Source organism: Pteronotus mesoamericanus, unplaced genomic scaffold (assembly GCF_021234165.1).
Source record: "Pteronotus mesoamericanus isolate MK-2021 breed Mesoamerican mustached bat unplaced genomic scaffold, CSHL_Meso_final scaffold_651, whole genome shotgun sequence".
Taxonomy (NCBI): domain Eukaryota; kingdom Metazoa; phylum Chordata; class Mammalia; order Chiroptera; family Mormoopidae; genus Pteronotus; species Pteronotus mesoamericanus.
The window spans coordinates 23,561,980-23,580,599 of NW_026555325.1; the positions used below are offsets into that span (position 1 = coordinate 23,561,980).

At 36.9% G+C, this 18,620-nt stretch overlaps 1 protein-coding gene across 2 annotated transcripts in view; it reads left to right on the top strand.

The window, feature by feature from the left end:
• Positions 1 to 2,188: 2,188 nt before the first annotated feature.
• Positions 2,189 to 18,620, top strand: part of TANK (TRAF family member associated NFKB activator) — a 66,763-nt gene continuing 50,331 nt past the window's right edge. The window contains exon 1 of one of the 2 annotated variants that reach the window (XM_054562676.1): positions 2,189 to 2,330. The gene's annotated coding sequence lies outside the window, so the exon portion shown is untranslated. The remainder of the gene's footprint in view (positions 2,331 to 18,620) is intronic. The other variant, XM_054562677.1, reaches the window with a different exon arrangement.

The following is an 18,620-nucleotide window of genomic DNA, read 5'->3' on the forward strand; positions in this document are numbered from 1 at the left end:
TCACAGTCACTTTTTTCTTGGCTATCAAATTGCTGCTTTTATAGTTCTTAATATGTGTTTGGTGGTGAGGTTTTTTTCCAAACACCATTAAACCACGTCAAATATGTGCAAAAGCAGTGAGAGTTTTAAAAAATATTTTTTTATTGTTGTTCAGTTACAGGTGTCCCCATTTTCCCCCCTGTTGCTTTTCCCTGCCCCATCCAACCCCTGCTCCCAAAGACATTCCCTACTCCATTGTCCTTGTCCATGGGTCCTTTGTACCTTTTCCTTGACTTGACCTTTCCTCTTCTTTCCCTGCTATCCCCCTCTCCCCTCCCCTCTGATCACAATCAGTTTGTTCTTTATTTCCATCTCTGGTTCTATTTTGCTCATTTGTTTGTTTTGTTGATTACATTCCTCTTATAGGTGAGATCATAGGGTATTTTTCTTTCACCACCTGTATTATTTCACTTAGCATAATACTCTCCAGTTCCATCCATGCTGTCGAGAAGGGTATGAGTTCCTTCTTTCCTTCTGCTGCGTAGTATTCTATTGTGTAAATGTACCAGTTTTTTGATCCACTCTTTTACTGATGGGCACTTAGGCTGTTTCCAGCACTTGGCTATTGTAAATAATGCTCTTATGAACATAGATTCTTTTGAAATGTGTTTCAGGATTCTTAGGGTATAATCTCAGCAGTGGAATCACCAGGTTGAAAGGCAGTTCCATTTTTAGTTTTCTGAGGAAAATCCATACTGTTTTCCACAATGGCTGCACCAGTCTGCGTTCCCACCAACAGTGTACTAGGGTTTCTTTTTCTCTGCAACCTCGCCAGCACTTGTTGTTTGTTGATTTATTAATGATGGCCATTCTAACTGGTGTGAAGTGGTATGTCATTGTGACTTTAATTTGCATCTCTCTGATGGCTAGTGATGATGAGCATCCTTTCCTATGCCATCTGTATGTCCTCCTTGGAGAAGTGTCTGTTTAGGTCCTTTGCCCATTTTTTAATTGGGTTGTTTGTATTGAAGTTTCTGCAAGGCTAAAGAAAACATCAGCACAACAGAAAGGGAACAAACAGTATAGGAACAAACAGTATAGGAACACATTTGCCAATAATACCTCAGACAAGAGTTTGATCTTCAAAATATATAAAACATATTTTAATTAATTAAATAAATAAATAAGTCATCACCATGGCAGCTTCTGAGAGTGCTACCTGCATTCATGCAATCATGTTCCAGTCAACATGGAGAGTTTCAGCCTGCAGTGCTCTCAGGAAGCTGCCACATGTGCTGTGGATTTGACTGCTGTCTTTTCCTGAAAGGTATTCCAGGGAAAACTTTGGTGATGGAAAGGATGCAGCATGGTGTGAGTGACTCTTAACATCACCTTTCATTTGTAGAGCATTCTAAACTTTACCATGAGATTTTTCTTACATTATTGAATTGATCCTCCCAACCATCCATCCAGTAAAGTAGTTTAGTATTGTCTTCGTCAGATTAAAAAAAGAAAAATCTAAGGTTCATTAGATTAAGCAACTTGCCTTCATCAGTAAGTATCAGAGCTAAAACCGGAAGTACCAACACTTTTCTTGAGTTATCTGTCTAAAATTTTTATCTTGGAGACTATTCAAGCATGGCTAGGAAATGGCAAAACCAGGAAGTCTAAGTTAGTTGGACATTTTCTGATAACAGTCTACCTGTTTTTACCAACCATGCAAACGATAGCAAGTACATTTAATGAAAGGTGTCACTAGTTGGGAAAAAAACCAAATGTGTGTGTGTGTGTGTGTGTAGTTTTTCAGAGGGTAGGCCTTAATCACATTCACTTGAGGATCTGTCGGAAATATAGGGTCCTGGGCTTTACCCAGTTGCTCTGAATTCAAGGAATCTCTAATAACGGTGAGTTGTCCTAATAAGCCTCTCACGTAACTCTGTGTACCTGACACACAGGGTGATTTTAGAACTGGTTATTGTTTAGCAAAAATTTAGCCAAGACCCTCAGGTGACCTCTAAACTTGACATTGGACGCCTTTCCGCCCGTTATTTCCAGCGCAAGACGAAGCTGGGTAGTGCGGGTTGGTGCTGCACCGCTGGGCGGGGACTACGTGGGCGGGGACTGCGTGGGCGGGGCTTGTGTGGGCGGGGCGACCGGGCTGGGTAGCCCGGCCCGGCTAGGTGGAGGAAGGGTGGTGAGTTGCCGGCTCTGCGCGAGGGCTCTGCGCGGTCTCTGCCCTCTGAACTGGAACGGAAAACAACTTCCGGTTGCAGGCTTGCAGTCACTCGGCGGGGCGCTGTGGACCAGAGGCGAGGCGGCGTGGGAGACCGGCTTGGAATTCCTGAACTGTGGTAAGAAACTTCATGAGCGAGTAGATGTATCCAAACCCGTCGGGCACGGCGACGGAGAACTTGTGTGTGTGAGTGAGAGGGATACACTGGCAGTAGGTGCACCGCAGGGACAGAAACCGAGGAGCTGCCGAGACAACCAACTCTCAGAACGGGGAGGGACTGTGCGAGAGAAACCACCCGAGGTCTACCTTCAGGAACGACCGGGAGGGGCTTTCCAGGCCCGCGACGTCAGCGCAGCAGACGTCTCCCGCCACGACGTTGCAGGGGAGGGATTCTGTCGGACGTCGACTTCTTCCCTTTGAAGCTGGGGAGTCAGGGTTTGGGGTGTCAGAGTGAGCAGTGGACTCCGTCAGGCGTGTAGACTTACTTTGGCACGGGAGCTGCTTTCCACGAGCTAGCACTATCATGGTTACGCTCTCGAAAACTTTTTAACTAGGTTCTATTCTGTTGTTTTTCCCAAAGTTGTTGCACAATTCTGCTCTCTTCTTTCCTGTGGGGTGTCATCATAATCTTGTCAATGAGAAGTTGGGTAACCTTCCCCAGGGTTACGGGGAGAATTGGTGGCAGAGGCGAAAAGAGCAAAAGCAAACTCTGCCGGTACTGAGAACCCAGGCGTTAGGTAGAATCTCCACCCGGTGTAAACTGACTAGCAACGATTTACAGATGTAAAAAGCTGTACTTATCAAAAAGTGGAGAAAGAAGGGGGAAGATACTCAAGCCAAAGAGAAGTTGTGTCTCTCTTACTATTATGCTGTAACAAACAAAAACAGAGCGGCCTTGCTATGTAAAGTGCTATTTATCTCAAATGCTTTTGACAAAGTTATCATAAGGGGAAAATGGTAGTCAAGGAAGTGAAGTGACATGAAAGTGAAAGAAAATAAAAATAATCTTTCTCCCAACCACGGTTGGAGTGTACATTTCAAACGAGAGGTAGCAGGCAAGCAAGCACTATATTCTGTTGAAAAATTGTTTTGTCTTCATCTTTTGGGACGGGAGGAAAACCCTGAGAGACACAAGCTTGTATGAAGCAGAAAATGAAACTCCTTCACAGTCCCACTTCCAACCATAGGGACTCCAAGGCCTTTCACATTTCTCTTGTAGGTACATAAACATGCTATTTCATTTTCTTATGAAAATGAGATTATATATGCATACCATTCTATTATCTGCTTTATTAGATTAAAAAGCATGGTGGAAGTCATGCCATGTAGCGCTACTTTATCTTGATGTCAGCATGGTATTCCTTTGTCTGGGTGTACTGCAACTTAGTTAACCCTCTCTTAAAATGGCCTGTCCATATATTTTCCTTTTTTATTTCCTCAAAATTATATTTTATTAGGATACAGATATATTAATCCTTTGTGAAATATATGGCAAATATTTTCAAGAACTATCAGTCCTTTGGTTTAAAATGCCCACTTTTTGTATTGCTTAAGGTGGTCCCCACTTAAAATTATTAAAATATTTTCCTATATTGTCTCTTCATTCTTTTTATAATTTTTATGTTTTACTCATTAAAACATCTGAAAGTTATTTTTGTACATTGTTTAAGATAGATATTTAGCGATCTTTCCTGAAATCATTTGTTGAAATCAATTTCTTCCCCCAACTGACTAGAAATAATACTACTTTAAAATAGTAAAAATGTGTACATGGGTCTTTTTGTTTTTTTTTCTTGTTCTTCTATTGCTTTGTTCTATTTGTCTCTTCCTGTACAAATACTAGTTTCTTTGATAATGGCCCTTTTTTTTTCCAGTAATTCATTAAGCAAGTCCTCTTCATTTGTGTTGAAATTTTCTAGAATATTATTACACCCCTTTTCAATAAAATTTAAAATAAATTGTTCGTTTCATTAAAATAATCATATTAGGGTTTTAGCTGTTATTTAATTTCCAATAAATTCTGTTTTTCAAGGAAGTTTCTTTACTGTTTTTAGCTTACTAGGATTTTTGCAGAGAATGGATTTTGGATTATGTCCAAAGTCTGTCTTTTTTTTTTTTTCTTCTGGTCTGTTTGGACTGGCTAGCACTTTGAGAGCGATTTTAAATAATAGATGTTGATTATTCATTTGGTATATGTATTTCTTGTTCTTAAGATGATGGCTTTTCATTACTACTTAACATGTTTATCAGGGCTGGAAGTAGAATTTTATCATATCGCTCTTTGGCATCTGTCAGGATTTTTCATGTGTTTTTCTTCTTTGACCTATTAAGATGGTGAGTTATTTTAGTAGGTTTCCAGTTTGTGAACCAAGTTTACACCTGGTCATGGTGTAATATTTAAGCATATAGGTTCCTTCTGATAACATTTTTATTTAAAATCAATCATTGAGTTTCACCAGTAGTCTTTTTCTGTGTTGTCTTTGCCAGTGTTTGATATGAAAGTTACGCTGCTTCCCTAAAAAGAACTGCAAAGAATTCCTTCTTTCTCTGCTCTGAAGTAATGTAGATGCAATAAGAGCTCTCTCTCCTTTAAAGGTCTGAAAGAATTCACTCATGAAACTATCTTGGCCTGAAATTATATTGTTCTTAGAACAGCAACTGTATTTAGCAAAAAGGTCCAGAACTTTAAAAAGAAAATGAAAACTCCTTAAAATAAATAAAAGGGCCTGAAACACCACTAATATTTACAACAAAGAACTGCTGTACTGATCCTTTTTTTTTTAATTCCTAATCCCCCTGCCCCACCTCCTTTATTTTATGGTAACTGAAAATGCTATCATAGACTGAGGCTGATAATAAAATGTATTACTGTACTTCTCTTTCTCTCCTCTAATGAAATTATAGTATAAAAAGAAAGAGTATTGCTTGTACATGGGTAAGGTCTTCTATGCCTGGAAGGAAACCAAGAGTGAAACTCAACTGGAAGAGCATCAGTTTCAGTTTTTTCTCATTAGCTTCCCATTTTTACTGGAAAATTTCTTCCTTTAAAAGTGATAACCAAGCTGACATTCTACTGTAGGCAAATCCTATAGGATGGTTTCAAAATGAGTGGGTGAGAAAATACACAAGCTCAACATGCTTGTACTTATTTAAATGTGAAGTAAAAATGATTCTGACAGTCCAGGGCCAGCTTCTAAGGAATACAAACCATCTAACCAAAGCCTACCATTTTACTTGACCTATAGTTTACTGTTAATATGTGGATAATAGTGTATTATGTAACCTTTAGTAGAGTCATTAACTTGTATAAATGATAATTTTAAACACTTTTTGATTATTTTCAAGGATATAACTTTAGGCAGGTAATGTAATTTAACAATGTACAACTGTGAACTGTGGAGAATACTTCAAGACATTCATAAAGATATTTACAGAGTGATGTGGGCATAATGTGAATGGTTGGATATGTGAGTATTTTAATTGATTATCTGTTAATCTAGAAAAAATAATTATTGACATGATGTTGAGGGCATGCTTTATAACAAAGACTGCTTGTTTTTTTAAAACCATACCCATTATCCAAAACTCAATGGTAGAGGAAAATAGATAATCACCTATTGACATTAAACATCATTATTCTTACTATTCTGATGTGATTCATTAGCTGATTCACTGTAACTACTATTTATCCATTTTGTTTTCCAACACTTTACAAGCATGAATATTACTGTTTTTATTTCAACTCCTTTGTGTTGAATTACATCAATCCAAGTTTTAGTTTCTGAAATTTCCTACAGGATTTATACTACGGCTGCCATTTTTCCCCTGCTATCTCCTATGCTTGTGTTATAGTTTTCAATAATGGGGAAAGAGAAGGTAATTATCTAGAATAGGTAACAAAAATATCTTTATAGTTCAGGACCAAGATTCTGAGTCATCCTCAAAAATGGGTAACAACCCTGGCCAGGTGTCTCAGTTGATTGGCACATCTTCCCATTTACTAAAAAGGTTGCTGGTTCAATTCCCAGTCAGGGCACATAGCAAGGTTGTGGCTTGACCCCTTGTCAGGGACACAGGAGAAGCAACCAATAAATGTTCCTCACATCAGTGTTTCTCTCTTTATCCTCTCTAAAATCAATAAACATATCCTCAGATGAGGATTAACAACAACAAAAGTGGATAACAGAAAATAAGAAATAAACTGCCTTGTGGGTGGTTGGCTAATTAGTGTACAAAGTCTTTTAAACTAGGTACAATATTTGACAACTGTTCAAAAAAAGTCAAGGGGATTGGAACAGACACCGGTACCTGGTTCTTTGCAAAACTGAAAGTACGTCTTCAGGACCTACATAATACATGGGTCATAGTTTTTCAATACATAGTCTTTAAAAATATTTTTTACTAATTGGGGTAAAATACACATAACATGAAATTTGCCATCTTTACCATTTTTAAATATACAGCTCAGTAGTGCTGAATGTATTCACTTTGTTGTGCAACCAAGAAAAACATTTTTTAAAGGACTTATTTTTTAAGGAAAAGAGTTTGGGAACTGAGTAATAATGATAAATGTGTCATTGGGGAAATGTCCTATACAGTAACCTGAGCTTTATTTCTTTTACCTTCAGAAATATACTCTCTGTGATGGTAATTATCAGTACGAATTGTGAGAGTAAACAGTTTGAGCACCAATGATCTGCAGTAGGCTTCACTTACCACCACTACTTTTCCTTTGCAAAAAGGAAGGGTATATTGAAAATAGATTGTTCATAATGAAAATAAAGTCTGATTTTGAAGTCATTGCAGTAAGGAAATACTGGAATTTGAATGAAGAAAAAAAATAAATTCCATTTTGGTGTTTACTTAGTAAATTGAAGTTATAAGAATCCTTGAAATACTTGTGTAGAATGAGATATGGAGAATTGTTCCCTTGAGCAACAGAACAAACAGGGAGGTAATTTTGCTATGGAGACTTGCGGAAAGGACAGAAATCAGAGACTCAAGTCCTTTCCTGATAATATATTATTTAAAATTACTTGAAGAAAATCAACAGTTATTGTGGGATATTTAAATGGTTTTACTATTCAGAGACATTTATTATGTGACATTTCATGACTTCATTTATTTGCTATCCCTAAACTAGTGATCTTTCTCAACTTTTTTGAATCCATGTCTCCTTTTTGATAAACACTGAAATCTCACAAATATTAGATTGCAATATGTGCCCCTGCTTCCCATAGTCCTCTCTTATACCTCCTAATACAGCATATGAACTTCTCTTGTAGTTCCCCCATTCAAAAATATTCTGCAGAGCCCTACTTTGTATGATTTATGAGAGCAGATTTTTAATATTCAGTAGCCATTTTTTAACTGCATAACAAGCACTATCTCCAAATTCTAACATGGCACCTTCTCAGGGGAGGAGATACTCCTTGCATAACTGAGCAAGCTAGCTGAGCAAGCTAACGGAGCAGTGCCAAGTCTGTGTTTACCTCTGAGGGGCTGAACATAAGATGCCCAGTTTCCCCTAAGATATTATATTGTTTGGTTGTATACATCAACCCATAGGATTTGATGAACAGTCTGAAAGAAACTACTGCTAGAGAAAAAAAGGAAGCGACGCAAACCTGAGATTCATGGGTGTGGCCTCTGACTGTAAAGTCTTCTTTTAATTTTCAGAAGATAGCACAAAAAGTTTCATCAAGTTCTCATATCCAGCAAAAAGGAAAACCTGGTGTGGGGAGCTTTCAGTTTGATCAGTGACATTATCCTACTTTGTTTATTCTGCATTTAGCCAACTAGCTTATTGAAAAAATACAAAATCCAAATTCTGACAATGCTGGATCTATGATATTTAAGTTATTTATTATTTCAGCTGATTGGGACCCAATACTAGTATAGTGCAGTGTGTTCTGGGTATATCCATAACTAAAGCACAAATTTACATAACCAAAGTTTACAACCTGGAAAGTAAGACTAGAAATGCAAACTGTCATTTTGGAGAATTGGGTACTCTCTCAAAAGAGGAAAATGATTATAAGTAAATGTTACAAAAACTGAGTGACAGTTTTTATCCATTTCCTTTCTTCAGATAAGGAAAACATGTGTCTAAAAAAGGGTTACATTAACTATCTGACACAGAGAAGGTCCTTTTATTTACATGTATATACTACATTATTGGCTTGTTTTCTGCTTTTGGTGATGTTTTTTGTGCGTGAGGAGACCAACATTGAAGTAAGATACAGAAAAGGTAGCTCTTGCTCACTTACTCACCTCTATTGCTAAGGTAACAACTTTTCTTAAATAGAATATGAGCTCTTTATTATTCACATCCCAAGGATTGGAGAAAAACAGGTGACTTTTTTAAAGAGGTAGCACTTACTTAAGGTGATTTTCTTTCCTCCATCCTGAAACTGCTTTAGATTTAAACTGGCCTCTCAACACAAGTGTGAACATTGACAGAGCACTTAGAATAGTCTTAGCAGTAGGGGGAACCCAGCAAAGGGGTCCCTTCCTACCTTCAAAATCACTCACACTTATCTACCACCCCACAAAAAGTAGGCCTTGTTAAAGAATTATCAACCATTCTGGGATAAAGGTGGTAGGAATCTACTGTTAAGCCTCTGATTCTTTTCAATCTTGAAGTGTGTATGTGTAATCAAAGTTGAGCTGCCCTGCTGTGGTTGAACTGGGCAGTTGGTTGTGGGATATTGTTTGGCTCAGTGGAGCCCCACAAACACCACTACTTAATTATTACTGTATTTATGCAGGATTGGTTACCTATTATTTGGCAGCATAATAGTGGTTGCCAAAGACAACAGGTTTGAGATATTTTATGTATAAAATAGGAAAAGAACTTCATTTAAAAAAGAGAAGACTGGGAGGAATTAGAGTACCACTTCAGAAGATTCAATATCCACATAATAGGAGTCCCAGAAAGAGACAAGGAAGGAATGAAATGGCCCAGAAAATAATTCAAGAAAATTTCCAAGAACTGAAAGATGAACTTCCACATGAGTTACGTGCAAAATCAGGAATGAAAATGACTCCATTTCAACAGAAACTAATGGAAGCTGGAAGAGGGCCTAGAAAACCTTTCCAAATTCTGAGGAATAATTACTTCCAACCTAGAACTCTTAACCTGACAAACTATCAATTAAATCTGAGGGTGGAATAAAGATATTTTAGTTATTCAAGGTCTCAAAAAACTTCACAGACACTTTCTCAGATAGCTACTTGAGGGTTAACTCCATCAAATGGACAAGTAAACAAAGTGATGAAGATTTAGGATACTGAAAATGAGGAATTCAACTAGAGAGAGAGAGAGAAATGAACAAAGGGAATCCTCAAATTCAAGGTAAAGAAGATTTCGAGATAAAGGCTTTCCTTTAGGCATGGAGATCAAGTTTAGACTGGAGCAAGTCAGAAAGCTCAAGGAGAGATCCTTCTAAGATGAAATTGATAGAATAACTGAAATGTCTGAGAGGATTGAGAAGTTGTGTTAGTGATAATAAATAAAGCAAACAAGAAGCTTTTTCAGGGAAAATGTTTTTCAGAAAAGGAAAAAGAGTCATAGCATACAGGGTGGACAAAAGTAGGTTAACAGTTGTAATAAAAATAAATAATAGAATACTTTTGCATACCCCTGTATTACAAGGCTCAGCAGTGAATAGCATTACATAGTCATAAAGTAAAAGCTGAATGGTTACTCTAATCAAAAATAGAAGAACAAGGAAGAAATAAAGTGGGCAAGGGGGGTTGTTAAATAGAGCTTCATCCTTATTTTGCATAGTGGGAAGATGAGTAAAACTGAAAATTAATTGTGGCAATATTAACATTATTTAGAGTACAGAAAGAAATACCAGAAAGAATTAACCAAAAGAGCTGAAAATTGTTGCCAGTGTGAAGCAGGAAATGGGGAGGGGGAGAAAGAGACTTGTTTTTCTTAAACTTTGTGAAGTTATTTGACTAATTAAACTGTATATATAGTTTATATATAAAGAGAAGGGAGAACAAAGAGATGAAGGGAGGGGGTTGCAAAGTTCTCTACATGCAGACAAGTACAGCCCGTTCCAGTAAGGCAAGTGGTGACCCAGTGTGCATTATCCTGGTTTAGTCATCCTGGCTTCACGTGATCCCAGCTTCCTGTCATCCTGGCTCCATGGTCAAAGGTCAGCAAATCTCCTGGAGCCCGGATGCCTGAAGGTCGGGGTCTGTATCTTTTGAAATTAGTTCCTAGGATTCTTATACAAACGTTGTTTATCTACAAGCTACATGTTAGTAAGAGTCAGCTCTTACAGAAACAGTATCAAAAGAATAGTGGTATGGGTTACAATTTCCCACTATTACAATTTTCCACTGTTACAGAACATCTTCTACCTTAGCAACTGTTATTTTTGTTTTCAAATTCTATATACTTCTGGAGCAGTTCAAAAAGCAGTTAAAATTTTTTAACTAGATTATTGAGGTGCAAAAGGACACTATGAAAGCCTATTTCCCTGCCTTGGTGTGTATATGTTCTGTGTTTTACAGAGTACATTGCTTTCCCAGTTATAACTAAACCCCCTATAGCAGTGTTTGTAGACCTGTTTTATATCTGCTCCTTCCTCTTCCCTAACCATTCCCACACCAAATATTGTATGATTCAGGAAGTCTTGGACAGGGTTTGCTGATCTATTTTTTAAAACTACCCTTGATGATTCTAATGTACTGACAGATTGGAAACCTATATCCTACAGCATGCTCTACACCCACATACTAATGTGGGGCAGATGAGGGAACTGAGGTTCACAGAAAGGTTAAATGACTTGCTCACTCTCATCAACAAGCATGCTAGACTCAGTATGTATTCTATATGCTAACTCTGACTTTGTCTTTGGTTGACTAGGCTTTTTAATTTTGGTTCTAATCTACAAATTGTCTTAATAGATTAATACATTTCACACAACATGTGGTCTCATTTAAAAATTAAGTTTGGAATCTTTATTTTATAGTATCTTTTTTATTTTTTCCAGATACAGAAGGAAGTGATACAGCAATTTTAATAAACTTTACTTCTCTACAGCAAGTGTTAGGATTTACTAGATCTGAAAATGCATAATTGAGAAAAATTTGGTGTGGCCCTGACAAGAGTGGAAATTTGGATAATTTGGGCACAAATATAGATTTGAAACGTTGGTTTGTCAGTCCTCTCTTGGCAGTATTCAACAGTTGGGGTGATATAGTATGTTGCATGGTGTAAAAATAGTATATCTGTTTTTCAACTTACCATATTAGTACATTTAAAGTCACTCCCTAAATATCTTGGGAGTGACTGGAAATGAAGATCTGGAAATCTCTAAAACCTTATTTATTTTCTTACTGGAGCTCTCACAATTACTTCTGATAATGCAAGTTGTGACTTGCAGCCCGTAAGTGTCCTCAGGGAAATTAAAAACGGGTATGAAGAACTGGAGAGTCCTGTGCCATTGGTTAAGAGCACAGAGTACAGCTTTATAATTACATAGGTTTTTGCCTGTTCCCATTTATCATCGGTAATATTTTCAAGGCTAAATGACTGCTCAGCAATTTAAACTGTGATTTAAGAGAAAAGAGACCTTTTTATGAAAAGATCTTTATCTGACTCCTAAAGTTTAACTCTTTATACAAGAGTTCTTTAAAAAAAAAAAAAATCCTCATCTGAGGGTATGTTTATTGGTTTTTAGAGAGGTAGGGAGCGGGGAGAGAGAAAAACATGAACATAAGAGAGAAACATCAACAGGAGAGAGAAACTTTGATGGATCCACACCCCAACTCGGGATCAAACCCCCAACTTAGGTATGTGCTGTGACCAGAGATTGAACCCACAACCTTCTGGTGTACAAGACAATGCTCCAACCAGCTGAACTTCCCAGCCAGGGCAATTTCTCTCCCTTTATAATAATTTTGTTCTTAAAGGGTAAATGACTTGAGATTCTGGAGAGACCCCTTAATCTGTTAACTCATGAGATTTTTAACTACTTTTTCAAGGACAACTTTGTTCTTTATGAATCTGGTGCAGCTTGTGACATTTCATACATTATTGTCTTCTATTTGGAGGACTTTTTTCATATGACTTGAAGGGTTTTTTTTCCCCCAAACTTTTCTGGTTAAGTCCAGAAGATAAGTACAGTGTCCTACTCTTGTGAGAGCTCATTAGTAACACTTTCATTTTTATAAATTTGGTAGAATGGAAGAAGAAAGACTTAAAAATCACATATTCAGACACACTATGAGAGTTTTTTTCCTGTTATTTAATAGTATGTAAGGGTTAACAGAACAGAGCATTAGATAACATTCCTACAATACCCATTTGGCTAGTAGTCTCTTTATGTAAGACAACAGACATCTACTAAAATGCCTTTCTGCTTTTATGCATTGTCTAGTTCTCCTTCTGACATCATACAGATAACAAGTGGTCTTATCCTCTTTTTTGGTGTATATTTGAGAGGAAAAAAGGTGTACATCTTGGGACAAAGTAGTACAATAATGAGTATTGTTTCTTTCATTCTTTGCTATTTTCTTTTCAAAAGTGTTTTTTTCTTGTGATAGAAAAGAGATTTGGGTGTGGTTGACTGTCCAAGAACTTATCAGTATCAAAGAACACTGGACGTTCAGAACTGGAATTCAAGAATATAAGCAGGAGGGAAGGCATCCTTAGTCTTCATTTTTTCTTCCAGGTTTTGTTACCACTTGTAGCTACATTTTTTCTGCTTATTGTTAGTTATGTATCTTTAAGCACTTTTGTCCAAAATTGAATAACTTTCCCTTAAAAATTTTCTTCCTGTTCTCTATGTTTATCATCATTCTCTGCCTAGTATTTTGAAAATTATGGCTTGCAAACGATCTTTAACAGATGGGTTACTTTGCTTATCAAATTGCAGGTTCCAGAGGCCTCTTCCAGGCCAACTGATTCAGAATTGCAAGGACCTAAATGCTGCCGCCTTGTCGATTGCACAGATCCAGTTGGCCAACTAATCCAGTTGATTTTTGCCTTTGAAATATCTTTTGAATCCATCCATCTTTAATTTCCCCTGCTCTAGTTCAAGGCCTCGTCTTTCACCCAGAACAGAGTAACAGTTCCCATGGATGCCTCCATTTTGTCTCTCTCAGTTTATATTCCATGCTGGTGTCCAGTTTACTTATCTAAAACATATCTATCTCCTGCTTGAAAATTATTCATTACTCCTTAATGTCATCAGGCTAAAGTCTAAATTTCTTAAAATCTAAACTTTAAGATCTACCAATGCAGTCTGGTCATAACTGAGTTTGCTGCATATAGTTTATGCAGTTAGTGCCCTCTCTATCTCTAGGGGAAAAGATTCCATTTACATACCATTCTATATGAATGGTGCCCCTGGGGTTTTTACAGTGTGGCACAGTCATAGATGGTAGCCCTAATGATCCTGCCTGAGCATCTTCTCATACTACATATACACTAGACTTTCAAAAATAGAATACCTCCAGTCCCTAAATGCACTATAGTAGTGATGATTACTAAAGTACCTCTGCTCTTTCTGAGTGACTGTTCCTTCCCCTTTCATTCTCTACTTGTTGAAATCCTAATATTTTAGGGCCCAGTTTAATTGTTAGATCTTCTGTGAAGCCCAACAGCTTTCTCTCTCTCTCCTTTCTCTTTTGAGGTAAAACTTACATACAATTAAATGCACAGATCTTGAGTATACTATTGAATGAGTTCCTGCAAATACTTCTACCATTGCTTCCCAGACCCCTGCCTATATATGCTCATACCTTCTTACACATTTATAAACGACTTACTAGTATGGTTAATCATTTTCGTGTGTGTCTGCCTTATGAAATTACAGGCTCTAATCAGAAAAACAAAAGACAGTTATTACCTATTGTATGTTCAGCACTGAACCAGCCTTGAATATTGTACCAGTTAGGGTTCAGCTCAGCTCCTCTCTTAAGAGACCCCCAAAGACAGTGGCTTATGACATAATTTTACTTTATTTACTTATTACAATTCAATGTATAAGATATCCAGAGCTGATCTGGCTGCTCCACAATGTCAGGAACATAAGCATGTTCATTTTTTTTGTTCCACCATTCCTTTTGTTCAGCCATGCCTGAAGTCTTGCCCTCACCATAGGGTTCAGGGTGACTTCACCACAACATTTTGTACATCTGGAGAAGTGAAAAATCAGGAATACTAGAATAAAGTGGCTATGAGGAACAAATAACATATATGCTTCATATACAGTCTCATTTAATCTTCCTAATAACCCTACACACTATGTGTGGTAAGAAAACTAATAATCAAAGAAGTTAAGTAAACAGCTATGTTAGTACACGCAAGCCAGGGGAGACCTCAGTGACTGAAGGTCTACCTCCATAAGTGGAGAACAAGGAAAGACCAAAGGAAGGCTAGCCATTCTAGTCTGGTAATTAATAGAGTTTATTAAGGGAAATTTACATATGAGGCATGTTTTGGGAGGTTGCAAGATGAAGTAGATCCCCATGCCACTTGGCAGGCTCCAAAGAATTATACAGCAGTGGGAGTAGGGAGGGTAGAGGAGGAGTAATCAGGAGTATCAGTACAGGAATGCTACCAGGTAAGGACAACAACCTGTTCCAGGAACCAACACATAGCACGAGGCAAGGGAAGGTGCCGATTTATGTCAGAAGGAACAGCACTTAGGATTAGACAATCTCTAAGGGGTTTTTTTCAGAAGGCAACCTCCATTCTGACACAAGTCCAGCCTGTGACACAAGTCCAGTCATGTCATGGAACAGTCTCTCCTTTACAGTCTGGAAAATGGCAGATCTGGGATTTGAATACAAAGCCTATAAGTTTTTTTATTCTACCTAGTAAAATGTTAAAAGAGTAAATATATAAACATTATTAAATAAATAAGGTCATTAATTTTCACAGTGTTTTATCACATATTTTCAAAATATCATATGATCTCTTTACTTCCAGGACACCCTATATAACTTTGTTTCATGCTTCTCACCATCTTGAAATGACAGTCATATCAACTGGTTTATAACCAAGGCCCAGTTTATAATACAATTTGAAACAAAATGGCTGCTCCTTTTATATCTGTGGTATCATTTATGAGGAAAAATGAATCACCATATTTGCCAAGCAAAAGCTTCTATTCCGTATTTCTTTGGAAATGCTATATAATGATGAAGTTGAAAGAGGTTATATCATTTAAAAGCAAGGAAGATCAAGGTCCAAAAGAATGTAGGATCTGTTCTTTATTTCCATTACTACTTTTTTCCAAGGATCATGGGAAAAGCACTAATTTAATCATTACTGTGATTAAATACTCATTTACTCAGTTCTATGAGTAATCATTATTGTTATAATTAAGAGTTGTGTAAGAGTTCTCACTGCATCAGTGGTGTCCAGCACAGGCTTTGCTTGTAGTTGGCAGTCAGTAAATATTGTAGTGAATGAACACACCATGACACCCTGGGACAATACTTTGCAGCAGGCTTTACTGAGCAGTCTTTAGACTAAGAGTTTGTAACTGTAGGCAAGTCTTTTAATTCCTCTGAACCTTACTTGTCAAATGGGAATATGAATAATAGGAAATGATGACTTGGTAAAAAAACTTTGCGAAGGGAACACAACTCTAAGGCAGTATCATCTCTGAAGCGCTTTGCTGCACCCAACACAGTGTTTTACATACAGAAAGCAATTAAATACTTTAGGTTTTTTTGAAATTGAATTCAATAGTAATGAGATATATTTATTAAAATAAAAATTGGCCCTAGCAGTTGACAGACTTTTGTTGGAGTTGGGAAACTTTACCAAGGGAAGATAAAATTATCACCCTTGTGCAGGCTGCCTCTTCTACCCTGTGGTAGTTTCATTATTGACCCAAGGGATCAGTGAAAGAGGAAGCAATCTGCTGCCCAGGGAATTTCTCGGTGCTTCCTCCAGGGTAGCATATACTGGACCTGGGAAGCAGAACAGAGCGTACTGCCCTCCATTTCCCTTCTATCAGGAACTACCCAGGGGGAAAATGGAACTGCTCATGGAGGTGAGTGGATAGGAACTACCTACCCTAGCTTCTGGAGGTTTGGGGTTGGGGGGTGGGGAGAAGCACTTTGTATTCTATCTACCCAGCTACCTTCTGGGTAATCAGTGACTTAATCTTTTCTTAGTATGTGATAAAAGGAAACCAGACCCCAAAATAAAGAAATTGCTGTGGAGGGCTTTCCTAAAAATATATTTAAAACAGTAAAACCATAACTAGAAGAGTGTTTCTAAGACAGAGGTTGCTCTACCTTGGACTTTCTGGGCTTGGGGAGTGAGAATGGCCATAAGATTTGAGTTTGAGCATACTTACTATAAATAAAGTGAACTCCCTGGAGCCTGGCAAATTTCACAGAAGATATGCCAAAATGTAATTGAAATGTGCCTGTCTTTTAAATTGTGAAATTAATCTTACACTTAACAAATGCTTTAAAAAATAGAGGAACAATTGGCTTTAAAGTTCAGGGTGTTAATACTTGAAATCTGTTCAATTTAATTAGCTGGGTCCAGAGACTGTTTCCTTTTTCTCTGGTCAGTAGCACTGATTAACACCCAATTTTCTTCTTGGCTGTGAGATAAGAATTAAATGTATCATTTACTTAGTTGTATTGACCTGAATCATACCTCCCCAACATACATTCTTATTTCAGGAAATGGGATGCATTCATGTGGACTTTACTCTAATTCAGTGACATTTGTGTGCTCTAATTCAAGGACCTGAAGTGAAGGTCCCACATAATTTACTTGCATATGATGCAGCTATTTTTAATTCTGTATTTTTATTTTTTAAAAAAACAAGAATACGCCTTCTCGATGGAACAGACATGCATTTTTAGACTCATAGACTCAAGAACTGTGGAACAAAGAAGTTTCTTCGAAATCTATTGCAAACATAATTTTTATATTGCAGAGAAAAAAAAACCTTGGGTCCAAAAAAAGATTTAGTGGCCTTGAACTAAGGTCAGAGGTAAGATAATGATAGAACAAAACAAGAAACTAGTTGAGTTTCCAATTCAAGACTCTTATTTGTCTCAGATTGAAAAAAATAAGAGTAAGGTTTACATTGACAATTTGTAATGACATGTAGCTTTTTAAAATAGCGATATCTTAGCCACCTAGCTGCTTAAAACTTTTAACTTCTGTATTAGCATATTACAGTATATTATATTCCCTGTAGCTAACTACCCTAATTTTTCTTTCCCTGCTTGTATACTTATTTTTAATCGCCTGTGTAAGCTGTTTTAAATCCTTCTTTGGTTGATTTAATACATAAATAAAGTACTCAAAGTGATACTTTGTATTAACACTAATTATGTTTTCATAGTGTCTATGGTATGTCAGAATTCATGCCAGTTACCCTGACTGATGTAGCTCAGTGTGTTGGGCATCATCCCGCAAACCAAAAAATCACCAGTTCAATTCCTGGTCAGGGCACATGCCTGGGTTGCCAGCAAGTTCCTGGTTGGGAGCGTGCAAGAGGCGACCGATTGGTGTTTCTCTCACACATCAGTGTTTCTCTCCCTCTTTTTCTCTCTTCCTTCCTCTGTCTATAAATAAATAAACAAGAAAGAAAGAAATCCTGGCAATGTTGATTATTCTAACAATATTTCATCTTTGCCATCTGTCAGATGTTGTGGTAGAAACAAACTTCTTGAGTGGACTATTAAAAAAGATTATTCTTTTATTTCTTCAGAATGACATGATACCCATAATAAAAACCTTGAAATTGTTTTTATTAAGCTTGAAAATTGACTTGAGAGTGTATTTATTATCTTAAAATGAAAGACTGGCTGATAGGATTGAAATGTTACCTAGGTATTTAAAAGAGCATTGTGATTATGCTCATTCTTTTTTGACAAGGGTGACAAGGCCATTGAGTGGAAAGAATAGCTTTTTAACAAATGGTACCAGGACAGTTGAATAGCCACATGCAAAAGAAGGAATCTGACCCCCTACCTCACACCATTTACAGATCAACTCAATATGGATCAAAGATCTAAATGTAAAAGCTAAAATTATAAAATTCTTAAAAGAAAACTTAGGTGGTAATCTGCATGATCTTGGATTAGGCAATATTTTTTTAGATATGAAAAGCACAAGCAAAAAAAGAAAAAATATAAAACTTTGTGGGTTCAATCCCTGGTCAGAGCACATGCAAGAATGCATAAATGGATGAAACAACAAATTGATGTTTCTCTCTCAAATCAATAAGTAAAAATTTAAAAAAATTAAAAACACTAGTTTACTTGTTGAGAAAAAATTTTTTTAACTTAAAACTGTGTGTGTCAAAGGACTCTATCAGGAAATGAAAAGACAATATAAAGAATGGGAGAAAATATTTGCCAATTATATACATACATATATTATATATCTGCT